We start from the raw sequence: 13,103 nt of genomic DNA on the forward strand, positions 1-13,103 counted from the left end.
AAAAGAGTTAATGAGTTGTGTCTAGAGATTCCAGGGACTTAACCGCGATACAGTCCTCATGAATTAAAGTAACATACCCATATATACGAAATATAGCAACCAAGTTTCATACGAGTCAAAATAAATACAACGAACATAAAAAGTTTAGGACATGCTTTTCCACCCGAAAACATTTAAAAACCGAAAATAAAGGAGTGGTGAATACTCACAATGCATTGACGGTTGTCACATAACTTGAATTTCTCCCATTGTAGATGTATGGTTCAGACAACTATGATCTTCCCAAATCTCTTGGAACAAGCTTTCCTAATGAAGATGATGTCCCGCGATTGGATCATGGAAATCATACCTCTCTTCCTCCACCTCCTCCAATTATTCTCCCTAACTCACAAGTTCTTGAAAAGTTCAAAGTCACTTAATCCCTACTGGCAAGCAAAGTCTATATGTGCTTACATCTTGGAGATGAAGTTACATATTGACAGGTTAGGAGAGTTGGGTATCGATGTCTCAAGGTAGCTGGCTGTTGACTTGGTTCTTCAGTCACTCCCTGATGACAGATCACGACATGACCCTTAATGATCTTACCTATTTGCTTGTTGTTGCTGAATCAGCAATGATTTGGAGCACTGGTAAAGCAAACTTGATTGGAAGATCTACTTCCCAAACTTCTATGGACATTGACAATGGTGAAATTGGAAATCCAGAAAAGCTTTCTCTTCCCAATGGAAAGGGATCGGTCATAGTCAACTCGATTGACCAAATGGTAAAGAGAAAGGCTAAGTCTGAGATAGTCCCGTGTACCATTCCCAAAGAGTCCATATGTTTCTATTGCCAAAGGAACGGACATTGGTTTCGAAGCTGCCCTATTTACCTGAAGAATCATAAGGATTATAAAGTCAGAATGTATGACTCTACTTCAGGTAAGTCCACTATCTAACTCTGTTAAGTTCCTATTTGGAGATTCTTATTACATGATGTGACTGGGTCGCATTTTGATGTTTTAAGAATCAAAGAAAAGAAAGGAAGCTTAAAGGAAGAGTAAGCTGATTCTGATCGTGAATAGATGGATTTCAATCGCATGGTTCGATGATCAGAATTTTGAGCTGATGCTTAAGAGTTATGACAGATTGCTTAGGAATGCATAATAACATAATTTTCATATTCATTTGCATTGTAAGGATAAATTTTTCCGCAAGTTTTAAAATAAAAGAAAACTTTTAATTTTATTTATTTTTAAATATCTTTACAATGACATTTGTGAAAAATTGTTGTTTATATGATTCCATTGATAGCAATATTGGAAAATGGATTTGATTCTTTTGTTTGTGGTAGTGTCATAATTTACCAAATAAGGACATATTCTCATCAACCAAGTTTCAATTGGATAGAAACTTGGAATCATGCAACTTGTATTGTATGTTGAATGAGAATTTTCATCTTTGGGAAATTAAGACTAATTCCTTGTTCACATGTTCGTGTGAGTCAAGTGAAGGACTATAGGATCGGGTACACTTGGTTGTACGCTGGTCAGGTCCACTACAAAGATCGATAAGGCTATTCGTCATGATTTACTAAAGTTTAGTGAATATGGTTATACTTACAAGTTTAAGTGTAATTCTGAAACATTGGAAAAGTTTCGATGTAAGACAGAACGAATAAGAAGAATCAAATTAGACAGAAAGATAAACGTTTCTCCAATCTGAAAAGATGGGAGAGTACTTAAGTATCTTGTTTTATGATTATCTTAGTGATTATGAAACCATATCACAATTGATTCTCTAAGGACATCTTAGTGCATTTGTTTGGATAAGAAGAGGAATCGTAGATTTTTGAAATGGTTAAAATCAAAAGATAAATCATACTTCGTTCCAAAAACGAGTCTTAGAGTAATACTCCAAGATTGTAACTCGAGTGACATAACCTTAAGAAAGGATTAAAACACTTGTCAAATGTAGAGTAAAATGTTTTCTTACTCATGTACATTTGAAATTGGTAAGTTGTGATGTTTTGGATAAAACAAAGACCAACTAAGGCCAATTTTGTGAAGTGTTTGTCTTGATAAGAATCCGCACTAACTCCTGAATATTTGCTTTGTCAAGGAATGGTTCTTGACAAGAGAATCTTATATGTCAAGAGGTCAGTGGGAGTCTTAAAGATCTTGAAAAGTTTCAAGAACTAATCAAGAATAAAAACTGTTGTTTATCACTAGAGCACGACTTGAGGTTTATAGCCCATCGTGTTGACGTATTCTTGTTTCTGTGCCCATTCCAGTTAAAGTTGACTATGCATGTGAGTTCTAAGAGTTCTCAGTTGTTTGCATAACTACTTGGAAGCAATGGTAGGCCCTTGTGCTGCTAGATGGCAAGAAGTTAAGATTAAACAAGTTTAGTCCATATGACTTTGGATTTGTCACTAACCTCCTCTTGTGGTTATGACAAATTCACATTGATAGGAACGCATACACCATTAAATCTAAGTGTCATAAGGCTTCTCTCCGATTCATGAAAATGATGGTGAGGAAACGCTTTCACTAAGTAGATTTTAAGTAGATAGCAATTGTGATATTTGCATTCTCAAAGTCGTTAGTGGAGCGTGTGTGGTTAACCGGCACACTAACATGGACTTGTGAGAAATGGCAAAGGTCTAAACAATTGAGAATATGATTACGACATCCTTTTTTATAGTTCTAAAAATTGTTTAGACACACATGTGAGCTATCTAAGGAAAGGTGTATGATATTGATAAAGTCTTATCAAAGCATCTCGTATCAGAAATCTGAACTTTGGTAAGAAAGTCAATAAATTATTTATTTCTAGAAGTCCAACTGATTTCTGGATACATGTCAAAGCTAGTGGGATCATAAGTGTTATGATAATAATTATCATGTTAGTGGGAGCATGATTATTATCTTAGGTGTTGCAAGTTAGCAATGCTAATTATAGAAAACAAAAGTTTCAATTTGCAAAATGTTCTTTGCAAGGTTTGAAAAGTTGTTTTGCTATAATTAAGGGAGAGAAAATTATACTTCATTTCAAATCTAAAAGCTTAGATTGTGAGATTTTAATCAAATTTGGTCATGATTACATTATTTGCATTCTAAAATTCGATTATGATTACGACATCCCTTTTCAAAATTCGAATTATGAGAACATGGAAAATTATAAGAAATATTGTAGCAAAAGACTGGTCAAGTATCATGTCTTTATGAGAAACATCATGAATCGTGTCCCATATGCTTTGGGTATAGGATCGATTACATGTGCTATAATATTCATTCGTTCTAAATTTTCCAAATGCCTAGGACATTAAGAGGAAAAAAGGACTAGAACTGGATATGACTAAAATGATTAAGCAATTATCGAGGACAATCTGAGGTTTACCAAAGATTGGTTGCTCATCGACAATTGGAAGTATAGTGTTATTTTTGGAAGGACCATATTGACATATTCTGAAAGGAGGCAACTCTTGTTCAGAAGTGATAGTCAAAATGGGAATGTGGAAAATTTTCCATATGTGGAAGTTATTCATTAAATCTGTGTAAGATAAAAAACTTAATGCAAGAAGGATGTTCAAAGGAATGTACTTTGAATTTGAGACTTCGTTTCCATGAAATTGCTTTCCATTGGAATGCTTTGTAATGTATGTTGCCAAGTCTTTGTGACTTTTGTGCATAGTCATTACAAGAGGATCAATGCATATAAGTTTAGAATCTAACAAATTTCAGTAAATGGCAAAGAATCTTGTATTCTTACATTTGCGGTAAGGATTTGGGATTGTGAAATGAGCATCATTGGAATCATGTTCAATTGGTCTATTTCACAAAGTAAGGATCATAGACAAACATAGTGTGCATGCTTGGAGCATGGCATGACTATTGTTTTAATTCAAGTATTAGGTTGATAAATCGAAACATTATACAATGAATAATGTCTAATCAATATGGTGATAAATAAAAGGTGTTTTATTTATATTCATAAGTTCTGAGACCATATTGGATTCGATTATTCTTGTGTTTCACTTTGCATGTTTTGACTTCCCGAATAACTAGGTTATTCAAACTCTCCACAGTCAATCTTACTTTGGAAGTAGGTATGAATCAAGGTTGTCATGAATTGGGCTTGTAGATGTCTAAAGTGTTTAGACATAGAAAAAGTTATTGCAACATTCATGAATGCTCCTGGAATGAGATTCGACTATTGGATTAAACCAACGCTCATTTGACTCACTTCATGGATTTTATCACGAGTGATCTTGAGACGATAATATCTTATATTCTTCAAACCTAGAGATATGAGTTGTTGAATATGAGTTGGTTGTACATTGATTGTACGAAATCGCATCAGTAACTTGATGTTATAAAACGTGCCTTTGTATATGATTCAACAAGTAGTTAGTACAAGCATATGATTTGAAGTTTATCCATTCCTTTTACCCTTGAAGGGATAAAAGCGATATTTGTGGGTCCCTCGATGATTTAGTGATGACAAACGTAAGTGCTCGGCAGGGCCTGGACTGATTTGAATTTGTTCAATTAGTCGGTCGTCATAAATCGGAAATCGGGAAACAACAAATGAACAGAGAGAATGATTATAATCCATGTCTCAGTCCATATGATATCCGTAATGGAGGAATATACGATCCCTTATCTAATAGACGTATCATTGACTAGGTATGAGTTCGACAGCGGCTTTTAAGAGCTACGATTGCTAGTCGGGTTTTGGAGTCATACTTGCAATAATAGTTTTAGACTTATCCTAGTGGGAGAGTGTTGGATTAGATGTCTAAGCCCATAACTATTATTAGTATGTACTCGACCCGAGAGTAGCACGGTCCGTTTCGGTTGCATATCATCAGGACAATTTGTTAGGGTAGACTCTTGAGAGAAGGTTATATATGATTTATTAATATATTATAATTTCTAATATATTAATATGAAATCATATGTTTTAATTAGTATTGATCAAAAATTAATTTGGAATTAATTTTGTGATCAAAAGAGACTAATTAAATTTATGGAGACTAATTATGGTAATTAGTTATATTTATATGTGTTGGGCTTATGATCCATGTTGGACCAAGTTTATGTATGGATACATAAAGAGTTGGGCTACATGAACCATGGATCATAATACCCATGGGTATGGATTTGGTTTATACCCATGACCCTTGGAATCCTACATATAAATATGTTATTTCATAGCCAAAATCACCACTAATGTATTCTTGGAGGATATGGACGGTTTTGTTGTGTATAAATTCTCTCTCAAGTTTCATCCTTTGTCCATGATGTGTTGTGACTTCATTTGAGGCTTCCACATTATTGGGGCTAAGCTGTTAAGACCAAATACATCAAGACTTCAAGCTACATAAAAGTTATGTTACCCTAACTAGTATCTTATATGGTTTATGTCAAATGCATGCTAGTTATAGGTTTAATGCCTTGGAAACCATTTGCATGTATAATTAGTGAAAACATAGATCCAAGGTATTTAGGGTTGTATGTGCACCATATGATGTTGTAGCATAGAAAAACCCATCGGTTATGACATATCGAAGTTTCGCGGAAAAACTGGCACGACACTGTGTGACATAAAAAGTGAGTTTACAATCAAGTGCTTTTTACACTTAGCGATCTAAACGAAATTCGTAGCATATGTTAAACCGAGAGTGTGCATAAAAAGAACGCCTAAATCTGACTTCGTATGAGGAAGTTATGATTTTCCAAGTTTCAGCTTAGCAGTATGCACCCCGTAGTTCGAATAGTAGATCGACCGATTTTTAGCCGACACAACATAAACGAGAATCGAAGATCTCGTTAATAGTAGCTCAACAGTAAAAAGACAGATGAAAACGGACGTCAGATGAAGAAGTTATGAATTTGTAATGGACTTTTCCTGTCCCGGCCTGTTAAAAATATAACTTTAAAAATAATTCAAAATTTACGGTCCCGGCTACGCTTGAATATAAAGAAAGTCAAAAACGGAGCTTCTATGAGAAAATTACGAATTTTAGAAGTCGGGATTGGAATTTACGAGATGGGTGCGAGGACTACGCCCAGCGTACCATTGGACGCCTCACGTACCGAAGTACGCCCTGCGTACGACGTATGAACGCCCCGCGGTCTCGCATTCCTCGGTCCGGAAGAAGCCACAATGCACCATGCGAAGCTTGACACGTCGACGTACGAACACGCTGCATACCCTCGTACGTGCATCGTTCCGAGGAATTCCTAGCGTACCACCAAAGGTACGTGCAACATAGACAGCAGCCTCCGGCTATAAATAGGATGTGAGGCAGCCCTTCTTTCTCACACCATTTCACCACTTCTTTCTCTATCTACTCTCTCTGTAAACCTCCCAAACACCCCCCAAGCCTAGGAAACTTCCCTAGCACTAGAAGAAAGCCCCGGAGCGTTGGAAGACTCCGAGAAAAAAAAAGAGTTTTTCGGCTCAGATGCTCTGCCCGCGTAGAACCAGGTTTTCAGCAAACTTCCCGGTTTCGTCGAAGGAAATTATTTTTTTAAGAAGCGAAGCGCTGTCTGAGTTCAGAATCACCACCATATCAAGTGAGTGCATAGGTACTTTCATCTTACATATAGATATGAAGTATTTTATATAAATTACGTGCTCTGTGTGCATATTATCTGTTTATATTGAGATCTATGTTGGACGGAAGATCCAAACTTTTTTTCATCAGATATGAACTATATATGTATTTTCTTTTTAGATCTAAACTTTTTCTTCAGATCTAAACTGTATATGTATTTTCTTTTCAGATCTAAACGTTTTCTTCATATCTGAACTGTATATGTATTTTATATCTATAAATATGTTGGGTAAAACATGGGTAGATGAAATAGTTGGTGTGTGATGAAAGATGAGTTGGAGGATGAGATGAAAGGTGACATAGATCATGAGATGAGGGTGAGAGGTGAAAAATGAAAGAAACCTTTACCCAAGCATTGGCCCCGCCATCTAGCAGAGTATGGATGACAACCACAGACTATTCTAGATGGTACGATGGAACACTAGTAGGCTCGCAACCTGTAGCTGTTGTGAACGATATGTTCACCCGATGTACTCTAAAAACTCATTGACATGTATTGTGGGTGGACTCCCAAAAATAATACTGTCGATAAGTGAGATAAACCCTGGCAGCGATGGACTTAGTGCTTGTTGGATAAACCCTGGCAATTATGGACTTAGTGCTTGTTATATAAACCCTGGCAACGATGGACTTCGTGCCTATTCCTTAGGACAATCCTTAGGAATAAATAATGAGGATAGACGATTCATAAAGGAGATACTTAAGAATAAAGAAGATAATGGGGATGGGTAAATGGGTTAATTTTTTGATGATGAAACATAATAACTATATTATTGTGGGTTGAAAACCCTATGTACTCACCAGGTTTCCCAACCTGACCCACTCAGTTTATTTATATCACAGGTGTCGATATAAAGTTACACTACATCGAGTGACTAAGGAGATGTAGATCACTAATGTAAATTAATGTAAGTTCTATTTATGCTTATGTTTCTGTATTGACGATGACATCCCAAAGTTTTAAAATGAATAAAATACATTTCTTCGGAAATGCTTTGATAACATATTTATCATGTTTTTTTTGGAACAAATTCCACAACACTTTTCTTTAAAAAGTTACTCTCATTTGAAAATAAAGCATAAACAAATCGGTCTTTTCTGGCAGTGAAAATGGGGATGTCACATATGCTTTCTTGTTTGTTCCTTGTTTTTTTGTGGCTCCAGAGTGGGATCATCTATTCGAATGTCTATCTCACCTCTGTTTACATATAGCTATGCATTCCTTGGAAATTTTCCGTTAGTAGCGTAGTACACTGAGAGAGGCCTAGTATCCGGTAGTGAGCTGTTAGACTGGTAGATTCTTGTAGATCGTTGCATGTGCTTATCTGTTTACTCAATTTGTTTGCTTGATTATATATATATATATATATATATATATATATATATATATATATATATATATATATATATATATATATATATATATTTCGAGATATTGTGAGCAGTCAGGTTGAGGCGGTCCTGCTTCGTGTTGTAGGCCAAGATACATGTGCGGGCTGGCTCTAAGCTGTGGGCACAATAGGGGAACCAGTCGTGGACTGGAGGCTCGGACGAGCGGTTGGGTTGAGGTGGTAGGCTAACATACCCATGGGAAATCCAGTCTTTATGGTTGTGGGCCCTTAGGAAATCCAATCTTTGGGGTTGTGGGCCCGAGGGTAATCCAGTCCTTGTGATTGTGGGCCCGGTGTGCATGCATTGTATAGGTATTGTAGTGTGTGGTATTTTGGGGGAACACATTAAGCTTCATGCTTACCCAGTTGTTTATAAATGATTTTCAGGTACCATTAGTGATTGTGGAAAGGTGAAGGCATGACTGTACACATTCATCAGCAACAATGGAGATTCTGCGTTTACTAAATTACTCTGATTTCTAAACAATGTACTTTGGAATAAATGATTTTTCTTAACTTGGATTCTATATATGCGAAGTTTTACCATAAATAAAAATGCAAAATTTTGTTTTGAAAATGGGACATTAAAACAGGTCACCTATACAACAATCAACGACCAATTCTTAAACTACAACCCAAAACCCTCAAATTGACCTAACGTCAAACTTGGTAAAAAGCCAAAAAGTCAAAACTCAAAAGTCCATCAGTTGGTTGCCAAGTCTTGACCAAGCATTTTCCATGTCGTGGTGACCTCACGAAAAAACAGTCGAGAAGACCACCCACGCCACGTCGTGGAGGCTAAATCTCCACGTCATGGGATTTGTCCTGACCAACTTAATTCATTAAGCTCTTAATCCTTCAAGCTACTCATTCTTATTTTCCAGAAGGCTTTCTCTCACCCAATAAGTCATAAAAATTGGTGCTTTATAGACATGCATGGCCACTGCATGTATTGAACTCCAACTAAGTTTAAAATGGTGAAAATAAGGTCAAAATCTCATGCAAGGAATCAAAACTCAATCATACTTCAGATCTGGAACATATGACCCTGAGGGAATCTCAAGGATCCATAAAATTCCAAACTTTATGAGATCCCACCACCCTAACTAACCCAAACATGAAGAACAAGGCATAAAAGTCTAGATCTAGAAACAAGGTACATAAAGATTAGGTCTTGAAGACTCATAATGGTCCAAAATATGTGCTAGATTGTGGAGGAGGAGCTTGGTTGCTAGATCTTCTCACAATGGGTGTCTTCTTTTTCATTTCACAAAAAGTCAACACAAAACTTCAAAAACTCAACAATGGAAGTTATGGATGCTTCTAGGTCGATAGGAGGGTGATGGAGGCTGAGGGTGTGCAAACCCTAGCCATCACATCCCTTAAATAGGGCTTAAGACTTGAAAAATTAGGGTTTTACATGCAAACGACAATCATGTCGTGGCCAATATCTTGCCACATTGTGGCACCCAAGAAGAATACGTTTTTCCCTCTGGTGCCGCCACGTCGTAGTTCTATCATCACCACGTCGTGGCCACCACAACCTGGAACTTGGGTGTTACACTATGTTCTTTACATTACTTGTTGATTGATTATATAGATAAGGACCAACAACTATAAATAGGGCCCTCCATTAATCCTAAAGAGCACTAAAAGACAAGAAAACCTTATCTCCTCCTTCCTCTGATGTTTGGAAACAACAGCACTGACCAAGGACGCTAACCATGAACCTTGTATAGTTTTGGTCACAATTTTCAAGCTACGAGCTTGAAGTCTCCATCTTGCTTGTTGATTGTCGTTGTGGGTGTGAATTGATACAAAGCATCTACTTTGAGGCTTTGGTATTTCTTCTTGACATCACAAAATGTAAATTGTATATCCTTCTTTTGGGTTAATTAAGTTGCATAAAGTTTAATAAACATATATCCTTGTTATGTTTATGATGTTTGTTTTGATTGAATTGTTTTTGTATATATTTTTTCTTGTTATAATCATCATAACCCCAATAGGTGGCAATTATTCTTGTCTATGTAGATCATTTGATCATCACAGTGACATTAATGAAATAATTAGTTAGCCAAAATAGAATCTATGCACTCATTTCAACATGAAGGATTTTGGAAGACAATCATTTTTTGGGTTTGCAAGTTAAGTATGAAAACGAAGATATAATTATACATCAGAAGAAATACTGTACTGATTTGAGGGCCGGATTTTGGAATGATAGATTGTAAATCTGTTGTGATGCTCATAGATAAAATTTTGTGGCTCGTCATGACTTGAGGCTTGACCTTCCAGTCATGTCATGTCTCGCACCATTTAGAATATTATATGAGTAAATACACAAGTTTGTGTAATCCATGAACAGAAACTTGATTTCCTCGTCATGTACAGGGGAAATACATCACTTAAGTTGACATTTACAATTCTATATATAGTTGATAATATAGAAAGTGTTCGAATAGATATTGTCTCATAGTTAATAATGCTCGGTGATGCAGAATAAGTGGTTCGAGCCATTTTGAAATCATGATACCATGTCTCTGTTGGATTAGTGTCTAAGCCCGTAACCATATTTGGTAAATACTTGACCCGATTGTGCATGGTCCTTTTGGGTTGCCTTCGCCAAAGCAACTTGACTGGAGAAATAATAGAGAAAGAGGTTATTATGGTTTATTAATATATTATATGAATACTATATTAAAAGAGAAATCATATTTATTTAGTTAACATTGGTCAAGAATTAATTAAGAATTAATTTTGTGACAAAAAGAAGTTAATTGAACTAGGGGGACTGAACTGTAATTATGTGATAGTTGCAAAGTAGGGCAAAGGATGCCCTATATGATAGGGTGGACGAATTCAAGGGTATAAGGCCTTAGAATTCGTCCATGATAAGGTTTATAGGGTTATCCTTTGGGCTGCTTGGTGGCTAAGCAACCAGATAAGGATAAGGACTGAAACCCTAATTCCTACACCTATATAAAGATCCATTGGCATAAGAAATTCGGTGACTTGATACCTAGGGTTCCTAGAGTCGAATTTTATACCTCCCCTCTCTCTCTCTCTCTTGCCTCTCCATTTGCTCTTGGTGTTTGTGAGCCATTAGAGGTACTACACTTGTGGTAGTTGCTTTCGAAATTACCTAGGAGCATGTTAGGTTTCTTTTGTGTTCATAATGTTGTATAACTAATAGTGAAAACATAGATCCATATCTAGGGTTGCATGCACACATAGGATTGTTTGTATAAAACTCATCAGTGGTATCAGAGCTTTTTGGTTTTGTTTTCAATTAGATTTTATACAAAAGTATGATTTTGACATATTAGGGTTTATAGAAAATAAACCCTAAGGGCTTGATTTTCGAAATTAGGGTTCCTAAACCCTAGATTTCGAAATTTTGATAGGGTTTCTCAAACCCTTTCCTTAGCCTCCAAGATTTCGAATTTTAGGGTTATCCAACCCTAGGGTTTTCGAAATTGCCTCCTCCCCAAGATAAGATTCCTAAATTTTAGGGATTTGGATAATGTCATATCTTGTAATTATCCATTTAATTGTTTAATATGGTAATTAAAGATTTCGAATTATCCCATCCCAATTTTCAAATTTTAGGGGATTTAAGGGATTAGGTTAAATTAATTGTTAATTTAATAGATAATCCTTCAAGATTTGATAATTCAAATTAATTGTTTAATTTTGGGATAATTATTAAATCAAAGTTTTAATATTTAAAATTTCAAATTAAAAGATTTTAATTTTCAGAAATTTTAAATTTGACTAAAACCCTAATGATTTGAAATGTTTCAAAAGTTGCCCTCAAGTTTTGGAATTTAAATTTTAGTTACAAGTTTAATTTTAAAATGTTAAATTCTAAAACCCTAATTTTTGAAAAGTTCAAATTGTACCCTTATGGTTTTATTAAATTAATTAAGTGTATAATTAAAAGAGAGTTAATAAATCCATAATGATATGGTTTACATTTAATTAAATTAAAAGTGTAAAATTAGACCACCTAGTATTTTAAAAGTATAAAATACACCTTATACTATATAACATTTAAAAGTTTAAGATATTATATATGTATGAGTAAAGAGTTAGTCTTACCGTTAGTAGGCCTCATTCACGAAGCTGGTCTCTAAGGGGTGTTTAAGGAAATTGCCTATAAAATGGCGATTGAATGGGTATCCACTCTTACCCACCGCACTCTTGACTAGTGGAGGGGCGTTAGCCGAACGGGTAGGATAGGAAACAACCTTCCATTATAAGTATAATGAAATACGAAGCAACTAAACGCTTTTATAAATTCCCAAATCTTAGTTACTTTAGGAAAAAGTGAATTTGATGCAATTCCATGGAATTACACTTTGTACCCTTGCCGAGACAATTAGTGGAGCGTGTGTGGTTAACCGGAACACTAAGTTGGGATTGGCATTGATGGCAAAGGGTGACTCAATGTTTGTTATAGATCGATGGAGCGTGGGTGGTTAACCGGCACGTCGATTAGGTGACTGTAGCATTGAGGGCACCACGTACATTCGCATGGTTATTCACACCCTGTTATGTGATCTTCGGCATCCCAGTCACAAATCGAGGGGGATATCGAGATTTAAACATGCCATTGAAAAGTTCAATGAATCTCAAAGGATCTAGGAGTTTTCAATACATTTAAAACTTAATCTCTTTTTCGTTTTTCATGGTGGAAAATTAGTGAATCGTCATTCACTTACCTTCAAATATTCTGCAATTTGGGTTACGACATCACTCTACCAAGTTGTAGAGTATTGTGTTGGGTCCTAGCCTTAGTATCTCGTTTGGGTGTGTTGGGTTTAAGTGTTGCGTCTTTGGGCTCGGTTAATAGTCCATTTTGTTTACCCGGTTTGGGCCTGTCCAACCGTGGATTATTATTAGGGTTAGCGTATATATTATGCATGCATGTATAGCTTTCAGATTTGCATTGTAACCTAGCACACCTCTACAGTCGAAGTTCTTCATCGAGCTCTTCTGAGGTGTGAGATATTAATCATTCGACACCATTTGATCCATTCCTGTGTTCTTTACTTGATTCATATTGTTTTTCTGTTTAGAATTTATCGATCTATAGCACAA

Source organism: Lactuca virosa, chromosome 3, assembly GCF_052849685.1.
Source record: "Lactuca virosa cultivar CGN04683 chromosome 3, Lactuca_virosa_CGN04683_v6, whole genome shotgun sequence".
Classification (NCBI taxonomy): Eukaryota; Viridiplantae; Streptophyta; class Magnoliopsida; order Asterales; family Asteraceae; genus Lactuca; species Lactuca virosa.